Genomic DNA, 16,998 nt, shown 5'->3' on the forward strand with positions numbered 1-16,998 from the left:
AATGTCCAGGAGGAGAAAACAGAGGGAGAATGTCCCAGGAGGAGAAAACAGAGGGAGAATGTCCCAGGAGGAGAAAACAGAGGGAGAATGTCCCAGGAGGGAGAAAACAGAGGGAGAATGTCCCAGGAGGAGAAAACAGAGGGAGAATGTCCCAGGAGGAGAAAACAGAGGGAGAATGTCCCAGGAGGAGAAAACAGAGGGAGAATGTCCCAGGAGGAGAAAACAGAGGGAGAATGTCCCAGGAGGAGAAAACAGAGGGAGAATGTCCCAGGAGGAGAAAACAGAGGGAGAATGTCCCAGGAGGAGAAAACAGAGGGAGAATGTCCCAGGAGGAGAAACAGAGGGAGAATGTCCCAGGAGGAGAAAACAGAGGGAGAATGCTGTCCTAAGAGGAGAAAACAGGGAGAATGTCCCAGGAGGAGAAAACAGAGGGAGAATGTCCCAGGAGAAAACAGAGGGGAGAATGTCCCAGGAGGAGAAAACAGAGGGAGAATGTCCCAGGAGGAGAAAACAGAGGGAGAATGTCCCAGGAGGAGAAAACAGAGGGAGAATGTCAGGAGGAGAAAACAGAGGGAGAATGTCCTAGAGGAGAAACAGAGGGAGAATGTCCCAGGAGGGAGAGAAAACAGAGGAAAACAGGAGAATGTCCCAGGAGGAGAAAACAGAGGAGAATGTCCCAGGAGGAGAAAACAGAGGGAGAATGTCCCAGGAGGAAAACAGAGGGAGAATGTCCCAGGAGGAGAAAAGAGGAGAATGTCCCAGGAGGAGAAAACAGAGGAGAATGTCCCAGGAGGAGAAAACAGAGGGAGAATGTCCCAGGAGGAGAAAAGAGGGAGAATGTCCCAGGAGGAGAAACAGAGGGAGAATGTCCCAGGAGGAGAAAACAGAGGGAGAATGTCCCAGGAGGGAAAACAGAGGGAGAATGTCCCAGGAGGAGAAAACAGAGGGAGAATGTCCCAGGAGGAGAAAACAGAGGGAGAATGTCCCAGGAGGAGAGAAAACAGAGGGAGAATGTCCCAGAGGAATCTAGTTTCCACATTCTTCTGCTTTGTTCTATCAGTGACTTAATTAGGCTGCCTGTCTGATTTTAGTCTTGTCTCCATCACTGGCTCCATCAGATAGCGACTATTTCTGAAGATGGGCTTTACTGGCAATGGTTGGGATACCAGGTCTCTCTTGTAAAATAGATTTTAGCACAATGAGAAGAACCTGTATAAATAAAAGTGAAATTAAAATATGTGGTTGCTTTGCTTACTTCAGCGAATCCATTAAATATTGAGGTGAAAAAATCCTTACCTGGTCATGGTAAATCTGGTGAGTCTTGATGATGTTGGGGTGGCCGTCGCAGAGCTTCAGAGCTGTGATCTCTTTCTGTGTCTGAGCCTCCATCCTAGAGGGGGAGAGACAGAGTCATCACACAGAAAGGAGCCTCCATCCTCATCATCACTGAACAGAAAGGAGCTCCATCCTAGAGTGGAGAGACCGGACAGAGATCCCTAAACAGAAAGGAGTCATCATCCCTGAACAGAAAGGAGCCTCCATCCTGAGACAAGACACAGAGACTGACAGAACTAGAGGGGGAGACAGAACACAGTCATCCCTGAATCCTAGAGTGGAGAGACCGGACACAGAGTCATCCCTCCATCCTAGAGGGGGGAGACACAGGACAGTTTCCATGGTGACAAGACAGAGTGTCAATCAGTCTCCCAGAAAGGATATCCTAGAGAGACAGGACACAGAGCTGAAAGGAGTCTAAGGGGAGACAGAACACAGTCATCCCTGAACAGAAAGGAGACTCCATCCTAGAGGGGGAGACAGGACACATGGTGACAAAGAAAGGCCATCAGTCTCTTGGCGCCAGGGTCTAAAGCACAGCTCATCTTTACTTGGCTCATCATGCTCTAGCGGCTCCTTGTGCTGGGCTGGGGGTCGACAGGCTGGCGTCGGTCGTCAGTTGAACCGTGTTTCCTCTGACACATTGGTGCAGGCTGGCTTCCAGGTTGCGGGCGGGGTATTAAGGAGTGAGGTCTGACGGGTCATGTTTTGGAGCCCGTAGGGGAGATGCAGCGATGAGACAAGATCCTAATTAGTTATGACGAAAAGGGAGTAAAACACATTATGTATATACAGTACCAGTCAAAAGTTTGGACACAGCTACTCATTCCATGGTTTTCTTTATTTTTACTATTTTCTATACTGTGGAATAGTAGTAGAAGACATCAAAACTATAAAATAGCACGTATGTTTTCTCATGTAGTAACCCAAAAATGTGTTATATTTGAGATTCTTCAAAGTAGCCTTAATAATAGCTTTGCACACTCGGAATACTCCCAACCAGCTTCATGAGGTAGTCACCTGGAATGCATTAAAATAACAGGTGTGCCTTATTAAAAGTTCATTTGTAGAATTTATTTCCTTCTTAATGCATTTGAGCCAATCAGTTGTGTTGTGACAAGGTAGGGTTGGTATACAGAAGATAGCCCTGTTTGGTAAAAGACCAAGTCCATATTATGGCAAGAACAGCTCAAATAAGCAAAGAGAAATGACAGTCCATTACTTTAAAAATCAAGATCATCAATATGACTGAGTAAATCAGGCCTTCATGGTCGAATTGCTGCAAAGAAAACCACTACTAATGGACACCAATAAGATGACGAGACTTGCTTGGGCCAAGAAACACGAGCAATGGACATTAGAACGTGGAAATCTGTCCAAATTTACATTTTGGTTCCAACCGCCGTGTCTTTGTGAGATGCAGAGTAGATGAACGGATGATCTCTGCATGTGTGGTTCCCACCGTGAAGCATAGAGGTGGTGGTGTGATGGTGCTTTGCTGGTGACACTGTCTGTGATTTATTTAGAATTCAAGGCACACTTAACCAGCATGGCTACCACAGTATTCTGCAGCGTTACGCCATCCCATTAGGTTTGAGCTTAGTGGGACTATCATTTGTTTTTCAACAGGACAATGACCCAAAACACAACTCCAGGCTGTGTAAGGGCTATTTGACCAAGGAGAAGTGATGGAGCGCTGCATCAGATGACCTGACCTCCACAATCACCCAACCTCAACCCAATTGAGATGGTTTGGGATGAGTTGGACTGCAGAGTGAAGGAAAAGCAGCTAACAAGTGCTCAGCATATGTGGGAACTCCTTCAAGACTGGTGGAAAAGCATTCCTCATGAAGCTGGTTGAGAGAATTCCAAGACTGTGCAAAGATGTCATCAAGGCAATGGGTGGCTACTTTAAAGAATCTCAAATATATTTAGATTTGTTTAACAATTTTTTGGTTACCACATGATTCCATGTGTGTTATTTCATAGTTTTGATGACTTCACTATTATTCTACAATGTAGAAAATAGTAAAAATAAAGAAAAGCTCTTGAATGAGAAGGTGTGTCTAAACTTTTGACTGGTACTGTATATAAAAAATAAGAATGTCATCCCTGAACAGTAAGGTCAGTTTCACATATATATAACTAAATATATAACTACATTTTTACAAAACATACCGTTCCTGAACATTGAAAGGAAACAAAAAGACACTGGACACATTAAATAGGAACCTTAATAAATACAGAAAAATCCTGTATATATACACACGCTTTATGTCTGGGTGGACTGGCCAATCAAACCCACTAAAGAGCCATGCTCTACCAATAGGCTCTACCAACCTACTGAGGACCATACTGGTGTCCAGAGGACCACACGGACCTCCAGAGGACCACACTGGTCTGGGCCTGGTACGTGTCAGTTTGGCTTGACAATGATCATACTGTATAAGCAGACCATTCAGCACCAACTGATCTGGGATCAGGCAGGACTATGGTAACTGTACCTCTTACTGACGATCTTCACAGCGTACATCTGTCCAGTCTTCTTGTGGGTGCACTGCCTACAGATAGAGAAGCTTCCTTCACCAAGGGCATTGTCCTTCAGGTCCATCTCATAGTTCATATAAAACAGAGAGTCCTAAAGGAAGGGAAATCATTGTTTAGGTCAAATCAAAGCCATCTTATTACAAAGTTTGTCTATACCTCATCACGCCTCAGACCAAGCAACTGAGTAACAATCCTGTTTTCAATGTGATCCAATGCTGTAACTATATGTTATATATATGTTATATTAGACACACCACAGTACACAGCCACACACATCAAGACTCGTTATAGAGCTTAGTGAAGCAAGGATGAGAGAGCAGAGGAGATGACAACCCCCCCAAAGAAAAAACTTAGTTAATGTTGCCTAGCCTAAGTGTGTGTGTGTGTGTGGAGGGAAGAGATAACCCTATCCATCTAACTGTACTGTACACACACACACAGTAACGATGCTGTACCTTCATCATGGTGTTGCAGGCCACAGCAATCCTGAACCCCCACCCAGCTGTGTGTGTGTGTGTGTGTTGCACCTTCATCATGGTGTTGCAGGCCACAGCAATCCTGAACCCCCACCCAGCTGTGTGTGTGTGTGTTGTACCTTCATCATGGTGTTGCAGGCCACAGTAATCCTGAACCCCCACCCAGCTGTGTGTGTGTTGTACCTTAATCATGGCGCTGCGGGCCACAGCAGCAGACCCTGGTCTCTGTGATCTTGATCCTCCACACAGCTGCAGCGTGTCATCCATCACAGCATTTCTCTTGAACAAGATGGAGGGGGCCATGAACGAGTAACCCTGTAACCAGGAGACACAGAGAGAGATGAAGCAGGAGGGGCCATGAACGAGTAACCCTGTAACCAGGAGACACAGAGAGAGATGAAGCAGGAGGGGGCCATGAACGAGTAACCCTGTAACCAGGAGACACAGAGAGAGATGAAGCAGGAGGGGGCCATGAACGAGTAACCCTGTAACCAGGAGACACAGAGAGAGATGAAGCAGGAGGGGGCCATGAACGAGTAACCCTGTAACCAGGAGACACAGAGAGAGATGAAGCAGGAGGGGGCCATGAACGAGTAACCCTGTAACCAGGAGACACAGAGAGAGATGAAGCAGGAGGGGGCCATGAACAAAGTTGACGCATACATAGGAAGACTTGTTTAATATGCAGGACAGAGACTTGGTATATCTCTTCACAGTATAGTGCCTACTCAGAGACTGGTATACCCTTCACAGTATAGTGCTCACTAGAGACTGGTATACTCTTCACAGTATAGTGCCTACCAGAGACTGGTATAAATTTCTTCACAGTATAGTGCCTACCAGAGACTGGTATACCCTTCACAGTATAGTGCCTACCAGAGACTGGTATACCCTTCACAGTATAGTGCCTACCAGAGACTGGTATACCCTTCACAGTATAGTGCCTACCAGACTGGTATACCCTTCACAGTATAGTGCCTACCAGAGACTTAGTTTTTTTGTATAACCAGGACATCCCATTACAGCTCAGTCAAGAACTAATTATAACCTGTCAATACTGTAAAAACTGGAGTGAGCGTGACAATGGCTGCCATTCATTGGTTGTCCATCTGTGCTCATTGTTAGAACTGTCATCTCTGATGGATTGGGATGTGCTGCCTGGCTCCAGCTGTGCAGGGCCCAGGGTTTACACGCTATATGCACGCACACACACACGCACACACACACACACACACACACACACGCACACACACACACACACACACACACACACGCACGTATGGACGGAAGGATTGATGGATGGATGAATGGGGATGGAAGCATGAGAATGCCCAAATTGCCAGGCTTCAATATCTGATTGCTCTGCTGTGAAATTACATCTCGTCAGGGCTATAATTAATATACCCGGCTGTCAGCCAATCAGCATTTAGGGCTCGAACCACCCAGTTTATAACGCAATTTAATTTTGTTTGTGAGGCGAGTGGGAGAGCAGACCCCAGAGTTAAACGTTGTGATCTCAGCCACTAGCTCTATCTAACACTAAGGCATGGCTGTAAATGATAAAGACTAGCCTACAAATTCCAGTATTTGTGAAAGTGGGGAAATAAAACAAGACAAGCCAAGATAAAGTTGGCAATCAGAGGTTTAAGGCGTAATTGAGGCTGAACATGGTGATTCTCTGGAACCGTAACCTTTTATACCAGTAGAGAAAAGAGAGAGAAGCCCCTTTTAATGGGCCTATTGATCAGCCAGGAGGAGGAGGCTCGAGGAGCCAGAAGGCATGGCAATCACAGCTGAGATCTCACGCAATAGACTACATCAATCAGACACGAGACCATAAGCTGGCATACAGCTGTATTCATAAAGCGTCTAAGTGTAGGAGGCAGATCTACGATCCGGTCCCTCTGTCCTATAATTATGATCCAAAAAGAAAAACTGATCCTAGATCAGCACTCATGCTTTTTCTGTGAAGCGCTTTATGAATTGGGTGTGAAAGCCACATTATGGTTCAAAGCTATAGCATAAATAGTCATTCACATCTGTTAGGCCTATCCAAACTGCATATGGCTATAATTATGCTTTGAATGAAAAGCCTTTTAGTCCATTTGAATACCAATGTGCACACAGACAGGCTGGTATTGACCTTAAACGAGCTATTGAGGACACTTCTGTCCCACCTGAAAGACGCGGTCACAGTTCTGAGGCATCGCTGCAGGGGAGTAGGTGGGGTCCATTTCGGTGAACTCCTCCGCAAAGGTGCTGACATCCAGCTCATCCCTGATCACTGGCTTGAACGGGCGAGCACCCGCTTTAGCTGCCAGGTCCTCCCCGAGTTTATCTTCTAAAAGGAGAGAAGACGAAACCCAACAGAACGCTATAAAATTAGAAACCATTTCTCCTTCAAGCACCATTTTATCAACAAATGCAAAATATACTGTATGGTATGTACCAATGACCTACAAATGTATCTGGACAAGATGTTCTCAATGTGCTAGGAGGAGATACTAGCTCTGTCCCAGATCTGTTTGTGCTGTATAGCTAACTCATATGGTCCTTAGCAATGACAATGTCCATAGGAGTTGGATAAGCAGTGACAAACAGATCTGGAGATCAGGCTAAGGAAAATGGCTCTGGTACCTGGTAGAATGGATGTTTCTTAACGTTGTCAGCTCCGTCAGGCCCAGAGCCCAGTCTCTTCTTTGGGTCTTTGATGAGGAGCGCTGGATGAGGTCTTTGGCCAGAGGGCTCATGTCTTTGGGAACGGAGGGTCCTTCTTCGAGATCCTCCTGAGGGTGACAGAAGTCCAGGTTGGACAGGATTTATATTATAATAATACATACATCAAGCCAATTCAAATCTGGACCTTCTGAAGGCAGTTCAATGCTGATTTTCCTTCATCCCCTGGAATCAGGGACTGATTTAGACCTGGGACACCATGTAAAGCAGAAAACCAGCAGCACGGATTTGAATACCCCTCACTGACATACAGTACATCAACAGGATGAGTATTTAATTCCAGAGGAAACACATGAAAGAATGAATGAAAGAATTTACAGTATTTCCAAGTGGTTGAGACAATCCAGAAAGAGAGAAAAGGAGAACAACACAGCTACCGTTCTATACAGTTTTGTCCTCTTTTTTTTGGAGAACTTGGAAATGTGTCTATTTGTTTGATCAGACCAAACTGATTATATATACACACACACACACAAGTACTTCTCACTTGGTAAAGAAGACAAGTGAAAGATTGTTTTTGTTTTCCAGCGTATCGGGAAATCGAATGGATGTCGAGTTCAGTTTATTAGCCTCCCTAGCCATTGCTGATGCAGTATTCCCCCAGATCTATCTCCTAACATGTGGGCCCTGAAATAATGAATACTTACTTGGCGATATCTGTATGAGAGTTCTGGTCTCCATCGACAGTGAATGGTGATCCACCCGTCAAAAGTTCATACATTAATACTCCAAGGCTCCACCAGTCTACAGCCTGGAACACAGGTACATGTGGATGAATAAAGTGTATTATTATTATGACAGAATATGATACAGGGCTACATACGTTCCAGACTGCCTACATTGCAGACGGGTTGTACAAATGATGCACTGTAGGCAGTCTGGAACAGCACCCCAGACACCAGAGGCAGCCTTCACAGGTGTGCAGTAGATCTACACCCAGTTATTAGTGAGCTACACATATCTGTCTGTGTACCATTGTGCATTTGGGTCAAGTACAGTACAACATAACAAGACCTCGGGGGGGTGGGTTTTAAATGATAAATTACCATGTCATGGCCAGCCTCTCCTCCCTCTGCGATCTCTGGGGCCATGTACTCAATGGTGCCACAGACAGAGTAAGTCCTCTCCAACTGGACAGCAACAAGGGACAAAACAAAGAGAAATAACCCAGATTAGATTTGTCCCCCTCTCCTTATTTGTCGTTCTCATCCCTGACATGTTGAAACACACTGGAATCGACCGGAAGGAAGCTTGAGACTAGGACACATTTCATCAGTTCAGGGGTAGAACAGACATCATTGTTGTGGAGAAGAACCTATCAAGCGCCACTGAATAGATCACAGAACATGGCTCTCATAACGATCAGGCGATGTGTATACACAACGTAGCGATCAGAGAATGTGTATACGCAACGTATTAGCGATCAGGACAATGTGTACACAACGTAGCGATCAGACAATGTGTATACGCGGCGTAGCGATCAGACAATGTGTATACACAACGTAACGATCAGAGAATGTGTATAAACAACGTAAAGATCAGAGAATGTGTATACACAACGTAAGGATCAGACCATGTGTATACACAGCGCATCGATCAGACAATGTATAAACAACGTAACGATCAGACAATGTGTATACGCGACGTAACGATCAGACAATGTGTATACGCGATGTAACGACCTGAGGGTAGCAGGGTAGGGGGATCTGGAGGGTGGCAGGGTAGGGGGATCTGGAGGGTGGCAGGGTAGGGGGATCTGGAGGGTGGCAGGGTAGGGGGATCTGGAGGGTGGCAGGGTAGGGGGATCTGGAGGGTGGCAGGGTAGGGGGATCTGGAGGGTGGCAGGATCTGGAGGGTGGCAGGGTAGGGGGATCTGGAGGGTGGCAGGGTAGGGGACTTGGAGGGTGGCAGGGCAGGGGACCTGGAGGGTGGCAGGGCAGGGCACCTGGAGGGTGGCAGGGGGTAGGGGACCTGGAGGGTGGCAGGGTAGGGGACCTGGAGGGTGGCAGGTTAGGGGACCTGGAGGGTGGCAGGGTAGGGGACCTGGAGGGTGGCAGGGTAGGGGACCTGGAGGGTGGCAGGGTAGGGGGACCTGGAGGGTGGCAGGGTAGGGGGGACCTGGAGGGTGGCAGGGTAGGGGGACCTGGAGGGTGGCAGGGTAGGGGACCTGGAGGGTGGCAGGGTAGGGGACCTGGAGGGTGGCAGGGTAGGGGGACCTGGAGGGTGGCAGGGTAGGGCACCTGGAGAGTAGTCACGTCAGGTTGCACATCAAACACGGCCTAAAAACACACAACAGCACACACTCCTCCATTGACTGCGTGGGATGCGTCACCAGCGAATGGACCATAACACAACAAGTAACCTAACCATTTTAAAGTACAAGACTCCTCTGTGTGATAATGATCATATGGATGTACCGGTAGGCCTCTTGCTCCATACATCTGTAATACATACCTCATCAAACTCTTTGCTGAGGCCAAAGTCCGTGAGCACTATGTGTCCGCTGGAGTCCATGAGGATGTTCTCCAGCTTCAGGTCTCTGTAGACTATACCCAGCTGGAAAACATTCAGACAATTACAAGACTTCAAGGGCTTCATTTATAAAAAAGTTGCATAGGCACAAAATCATGCCCCAAAACATATGCACTTTTTCACGCAAAAGTTGGCATTTATAAAAACTGGACTTTTTTGTGCTTATCCTTCCGGAAGCTTTAGAACATGTGTACACACAGTTTATAGTGGTTGAAGTACTGCATTGCAAGAAGGCAAAAGTAGCCTAGTAGCTTTGTAGCCTTGTGGAAATGGGGAACACATGATGACTTATTTCACTAAAAACTAAAAAACAGGTAGCTAAATATAATAACAAGACTCCATCGTTGGCTGTTAGTGAAGAAAATCTATTTATTCTATCTGCATTCTAAAATAATTAGAAATCTATATCCGATGATTAATGTCACTTCCATGATCATTGCAGAATAGATTCCTCACCTTTCTGACTGCGATGGTTTTTATACATAAAAATAGCCTATTTAATTGGACTCACTTCACAATAGTAAACAGATAAGATGCCAGTATTTCAAGTATTTTGCTCTATGCGTCCGATCCATACACAGTTAAAGAGGTAGAACAGACTGTTCACCTTTTCCATTGATGTTTGTAGACTACGTATGAATACTGTAATGTCAAATTTCTCCAGTAGCCTAGACAATATTTAATTTATAAATATAATACAGATATTACCAACCATTGCCCCTTTTCTGGCCATGATAGATAATATTCCCCAGTAGCCATAAAACAAGTGACCATCTCCTAATTGGGCCTTTTAAATAGGCTATTATATTGACACGCTTTTGCTCATGCATCTGAGGAAATGGGCACGCTTTATAACATGCAGTAGAAATTAACTGGTGAAATAAAGTGTGTAGGTTACCACTGTAAGTAGGCCTCCTGTAGTCTAAATCTTTTTTTTTCAGAGTAGACAATGTTTCAGAATTCTCGGGCGGTGCAGCATATTTAGGTTCAGGAGAAAGTAAATGCAAAACATTGAATTCAAACAATTGGTTGACAGATCCACAACAATTTGCAATTATTTTTGTGTTGCAGAAACTGTAAAATGTAAAAAGAATACATTTTGTCAACACATCCAAAAGACACTGATCAGGTTATACATTAATATTTCCTTCAGATATACTGTGTTGGCCCTAATTCCAACAGTTCCAAACTATTATTGTCACCATAAAGGTGAATGATGGGCGTTTTCAGACGGAGTTATAATGCTTTGTTCACACACGTGCACAGTTTTACAACAGGTCTGATGTATAAACAGGAACCATGCCTGTCTGACGTGAGTCAGGATTATAAATCTAATAAGTACATAGCAGTTCTAAATTAGGTCCATGTCTCTGTAGACCAGTGTTTCCCACCTCAGTCCTCCGGTACCACCCAACGCCAGTCCTCGGTCACCCCCATCTCCAGTCCTCCGGGTACCCCCCGTCTCAGTCCTCGGTACCCCCCACCCTTCAGTCCTCCGGTACCCCCACCTCCAGTCCTCCGGTACCCCCAACGCCAGGCTCCTCCGGTGCCCCCCCCCCACGTCTCCAGTCCTCAGGTACCCCCCCCACCTCCAGTCCTCCGGTACCCCCACCCCCACCTCCAGTCCTCCGGTACCCCCACCTCCAGTCCTCTGGTACCCCCTCTCCAGTCCCCATCTCCAGTCCTCCGATACCCCCCTATCTCCAGTCCTCCATCTCCAGTCCTCCGATACCCCCCTATCTCCAGTCCTCCATCTGCAGTCCTCCGATAACCCCCTATCTCCAGTCCTCCGGTACCCCCCCCCCCCCATCTCCAGTCCTCCGGTACCACCACCCCCCCCCATCTCTCCAGTCCTCCGGTACCCCCCCATCTCCAGTCCTCCGGTACCCCCCCATCTCAGTCCTCCGGTTCCGCCATCTCCAGTAACCCCCCTCTCCGGGGAGGACTGGAAATGGGGTACTGGAAGAGACTAGGTTGGGGGTATGAAGACTGGGTAAGAAATACTGGGACCAGGGTACTGGAGGACTGGAAGAGAGTACAGAAGACTGGCGTTTGGGGTACTGGAAGACTGGCGTTTGGGGTACTGAAAGACTGGCGTTTGGGGTACTGAAAAGACTGGCGTTAAGGGGTACTGGAGGACTGGAGTTGGGGAAACACTGAGACTGGAGACTGGGGTACTAGAGTACTGGAGGACTGGAGGTTAAGGGTGGAGTTAGGGGGTACTGAGTTAGGGGGTACTGGAGTTAGGGGGTACTGGAGTTGGGGGTACTGGAGTTGGGGGTACTGGAGTTGAGGGTACTGGGACTGGAGATGGGGGGTACCCGGAAGACTGGCGTTTGGGGTACTGGAAGACTGGCGTTGGGGGTACTGGAGGACTGGCTTCAGGACTATCCCCAGCTGGGAAACAGTCAGCCAATTACAAGGCTCTGTAGACTATCCCCAGCTGGAAAAGAGTCAGCCAATTTACAAGGCTTGACTGTGACAACAATGTGAAGAAACAGCCAGAATCGATCCAAAAAGTATTTTAGGGCCGGTTTTAAACATAGTCTAGTCCTGGACTAAGCTGCATGGAGCACTCCATTGAAATAAATTCTTAGTCCAAGACTATGCTGTGGCATCTGTTTCCAGGAGACGGGCCTTTATGTATAGCAATTGTGATTAGACACGATGATTAATGATTTCTAGAAAACTGCACCATTTACTGCAATTGCATATAGGCTAAAACTCCAAAACTATTGTACCTCAGGAATGCCAAAACGGAAAGAAGACGACATCTACAGACACTCACCGTGTGTAGGTGCTCCAGCGCCAGGACTATTTCTCCACTATACAGAGATACCTCCTGCTCTTTGAACCGAACCCTCTGTACCAGGTGTGTGAAGAGCTCCCCACCGTTCACATAATCTGTCATAATAATAAAGAAACAGCTATGAACAATCCTGGATGTCTTGCCTGGCTGGATATTTTATTTCAACATAGCAGGTATAAATCCAAAGTCCAATGGGTCAGTCCAATTCACTGTAAAGGCGTTTACATGCTTCCCAGCCAAAACAGTTCAGAGGAGTTTGTGCGTATATTATGACGGCATTTTGTGATGTTTGATTGTTTTGGACTTAGGTAAGGGTTTTGCGGTTGTTTAAGCAAACACAAAAATGATTGAGGCAATTCAAAGTTAGTAGCCAAAGTGTAAGCCCCTTCGTCTGTGATTGTTAACAAACTATAGTTTTGGCAAGTCAGTTAGGACATCTACTTTGTGCATGACAAAAGTAATTTTTTCAACAAATGTTTACAGACAGATTTCCCTGTATCACAATTCCAGTGGGTCAGAAGTTTACATAGTTTACATCTGGAATTGTCCAAGCTGTTTAAAGGCACAGTCAACTTAGTGTATGTAAACATCTGACCCACTGGAATTGTGATACAGTGAATTAAAAGTGAAATAATCTGTCTGTAAACAATTGTTGGAAAAATGACTTGTGTTATGCACAAAGTATGACACAAAACTACTACTTGCCAAAACTATAGTTTGTTAACAAGACATTTGTGGAGCAGTTTAAAAACAAGTTTTAATCACACCCACCTATGTGTATGTAAACTTCCAACTTCAACTGTATGTATGTATATATGTACATTTTTTTACCCCCCTTTACTCTCTAATTTTGCGATATCAAATTGGTAGTTACCCTCCCCTAACCCGAACGACGCTGGGCCAATTGTGTGTCCCCCTCATGGGTCTGCCGGTCATGGCCCGGCTGTGACACTGCCTGGGATCGAACCCGGATCTGAGGTGACGCCTCAAGCATTGAGATGCAGTGCCTTAGACCGCTGCACGCCTTGGCCTAGCCACCTCGCCTCGAGCTAGCCGCCTAAGGCTAGCCGCCTAAGGCTAGCCGCCAGCCAAACTGAAAGAAACTCAATTTATCTTAACAATCTTACTTTCTTCTACTTGATATTCTTACTCATGTAGCCTATTTCATATTCATGTCTTCATTGAAAAATAACAACTTTCTGTAAAAAGAGAGAGAAATAGAAGAGAAGGCATGAAGAGGAGAAATGGACAGAGAGAGAGACAGAGACCGAAAGAAATGTAGAGAGAGAGATCCAGACCTAGTATGAGGTGCAGCTTGGTGTCTGTCTGGAAGGCATAGTGGAGGGTGACAAGGAACGGTGACTGTCTGATGTGCTCCAGAACCTGTCTCTCTGTGCGTGTGTGTTCTGCTGTCTTGGCCTTCTGTACGATTGTGGCCTTCTTCAACACCTTCATGGCGTATAGTTGACCTGCATCATGACCGCTCACTTTACGCACCAGGAACACCTTGCCATAGGCTGACATAGAAGCAAGAAAAACATAAAAACTCAGCAGCCAAAAGCTTTCAGTGCAGTTGTTTTAGCTCAACTGGAGGACCAGATGGGAGACGTTTGTACTTCAGAAGGACCAATGGAATGGTCTCAAATGTACAAAACCACCAACCCATCGCCCCCGGGAGAGATAAAATGAATGTACCTTTTTTAAAATCTATGACAATCCCATCATTGGATTGAGTTTCAGAACTGTCACTGACCTCCAGTTCCTAGCACCTTTAGCAGCTCAAAGTTCTCAATTCCCACCCTCTCTACGTGGCCGGTCAGGTTGGCTGTGGGATGACAAAGATGGTGAGATCTTTAGCTTACAAACAAGAAAGTATCACAAATTCTTACAAAAACACACAGCTGCAGGCCTATAAAATAGGCCTTGTTCTAAAAAAAAAAATATATAAATAATGTTCATCCCAAAGAAACTAGGACTCTGCATTATTGAGTTGTTTTGCAAATATCATGTTAACGTGGGTTATGTCAGTAAACACAACTCTGAAAGCAGTATGTAAGCCTGGCCTAGGCTGATATATGAGAAAGAGGGCCCCGTGACAAAGAGGGAGGGCATAACAAGTATGCCTATTAGGGATTGACATTAAGGTCTGAAATAGAGGTCTTCACGGGTCCAAAAAGTTGGAACTGTTCTGAAATGGATCCATGGCTTTCCACCCAACCCAATATACATAACTTAAAAAAATATACATGATATATATATATATATAAATAGAGACCGTTCCCGAATGGACCTGAGGAGTCAGACCCATTCCGAAAAGGCTCGTGGAAAAACAGACCCTTGCCGGTTCAGATCCGAGCGCCCCGTTCAGATCCGAGAGTAGAAAGAGAGAAAGAAACCTCTGACTGGGTGCTACCAGCGCCATCAATAAACGAGTGGTATTGGCCAAATGATTCACAGTTATCGGTCCTTACTGCCTAGGCTATATCAAATAGCACATATGTGTAGCATATTCAAAACTTTATAGTATATTGTTTTAACTTTCCTAAAACAAATAATTGTCCACCTCACGGTTCAGCTGTTAGAGATTTAAGTGCAAATGCATCAAGGTATTGCATGCATATAGACCTACTGTATAGGCCTAGGCATCCACTGTATGATACTCACATTTAAAAATAATTATAAAAAGGAAAAAACTCAACCATGCAAATTGGTTGGATTATTATTTACTTGGACATCAGACATTATAGTCTTACTCTTATCCAGACATCATACACACTCACTAAATCACATCCAATATCACACACACACATCAACCTACTCAGATTTACTACACACATAATATCTTGACCCAGTTTTCTAACATCTGTGACATTGGCTCACAGGCTAACAGACAAGGGAATAAAACAAATATTGCTAGAACCTGTTTCTTGAATTCTACATATCAGACATTTAAAATCTCAAATGTTGACCGTCATAAGACCTCTGATGGCAGTAACTTAACAAGCAATAATTATGGTCAATTTATACTGAGAACAGTATCTAGTTATGGTAAGGGGTGAAATAAGTATAGGCAGTTTTAATTGTAACGCTTTAGCAGATTATAAAAACAGATCAGTCTTTACGTGGTGTTGGGTTCTGAGAATATGACATATACCTATTCATGTCACTGAGGAAGAGAGGGTAATGTATAACGTTTACATTATGTCAGGATATGTTATTGTTAGCCATCTGGGATCCTACTGGAGGGAAGAGACACAGTCTGCTACCAATCACCATGACAACCTTGAGTTGGGGTGGAGTGAGCACTTTGGTGTAGAGGTCAGGTCAGATGAAGTGAGGAAGAATAGATATCACTAAGGTTCTGTCTAGCAACAGAGATGCATTGGCTGTTCAGACGTGTAAGAGGAGACTCAGCCTCGGAGAAAGGGTTAAATATCAGGGCTTGTGTGAAAATGTTTTTGTCTAAATGCTGCTGTATTGATCCTCTGGGAAGAATAAACCTGGTTAAGCTTTCATAGTGTCCGGTGTGTTTTTACTCTGAAAATTAGAACCTAACAGTGGCTAAAAGAAAAGGAATACAACATATACTGTTTCCAGGAAACTCAATCCACATCCTTAGATGAAGTTACGTGGGAAAAGGAATGGGGTGGTAAAATAATTTTCTGTCATGGACAAAGGAACTCAAAAAGGTGTGTTGATATTAATTAACAAAAATAATTGTCAAGAATGATTCGCAAGGAAGGTGGATCTTTTTGAATATGAAAGTGGACGAAAATGAGATTTGGCTCATTAACCTATATGGTCCAAATCAGGATGATCCATACTCTTCGAAAATATTTATACCAATTTATTTAATTTACAGGAAACAAATGATCAAATCATTATGGTGGGAGATTATAACACAGTGTTAAGTACCTCAATGGACCATAAAGGAAATCACTCTACAAACCATCATCACCGTTCCCTTATTAACTTCTCTAGGGTATGTGGGACACTCGCTTCCCACCTGGCCAACATCCAGTGAGATTGCAGAGCGCCAAATTCAAATACAGAAATACTCATTATAAAAATTCAGAAAAGATACAACTAATTAAACATAGGTTTAAAGATTAAATTCTTGAGAATCCAACTACGGTGTCAGATTTCAAACATGCTTTACAGCAAAAGCATACCTTATTTGAGGACATAGCCCAGCAGACAAATTATTACAAACAGTAACCAGGCAAGTAGAAGAGTTACACAAGTCAGAAATAGAGATCAAATTAATCCCTTACCTTTGATGATATTTATATGTTTGCACTCGGAAGACATTAATTTATTAAATAAATGTTCCTTTTGTTCAATAAAGTCTCTCTTTATATCCGAAAACCTCAATTTTGTTTGTGCGTTTTCTTCAGTAATCCACAGGCTCAAACGCAGTCACAACATGCAAACAAAAAATCCTAATTGTATCCGTAAAGTTCAACGAAACATGTCAAACGATGTTTATATTCAATCCTCATGTTGTTTTTAGCCTAAATTATCTATAATACAGACAGTAACTTTGTCAATATAAAAGGTAAA

The 16,998-nt window shown here is 44.6% G+C and overlaps 1 pseudogene; it reads right to left on the reverse strand.

Annotated features, from left to right (window-relative positions):
* The window catches only part of LOC124046962, a 69,382-nt pseudogene extending 55,430 nt beyond the window's left edge, over positions 1-13,952 (reverse strand).
* Positions 13,953-16,998: the final 3,046 nt, after the last annotated feature.

The sequence above is a fragment of the Oncorhynchus gorbuscha genome, linkage group LG10, assembly GCF_021184085.1.
Source record: "Oncorhynchus gorbuscha isolate QuinsamMale2020 ecotype Even-year linkage group LG10, OgorEven_v1.0, whole genome shotgun sequence".
NCBI lineage: Eukaryota > Metazoa > Chordata > Actinopteri > Salmoniformes > Salmonidae > Oncorhynchus > Oncorhynchus gorbuscha.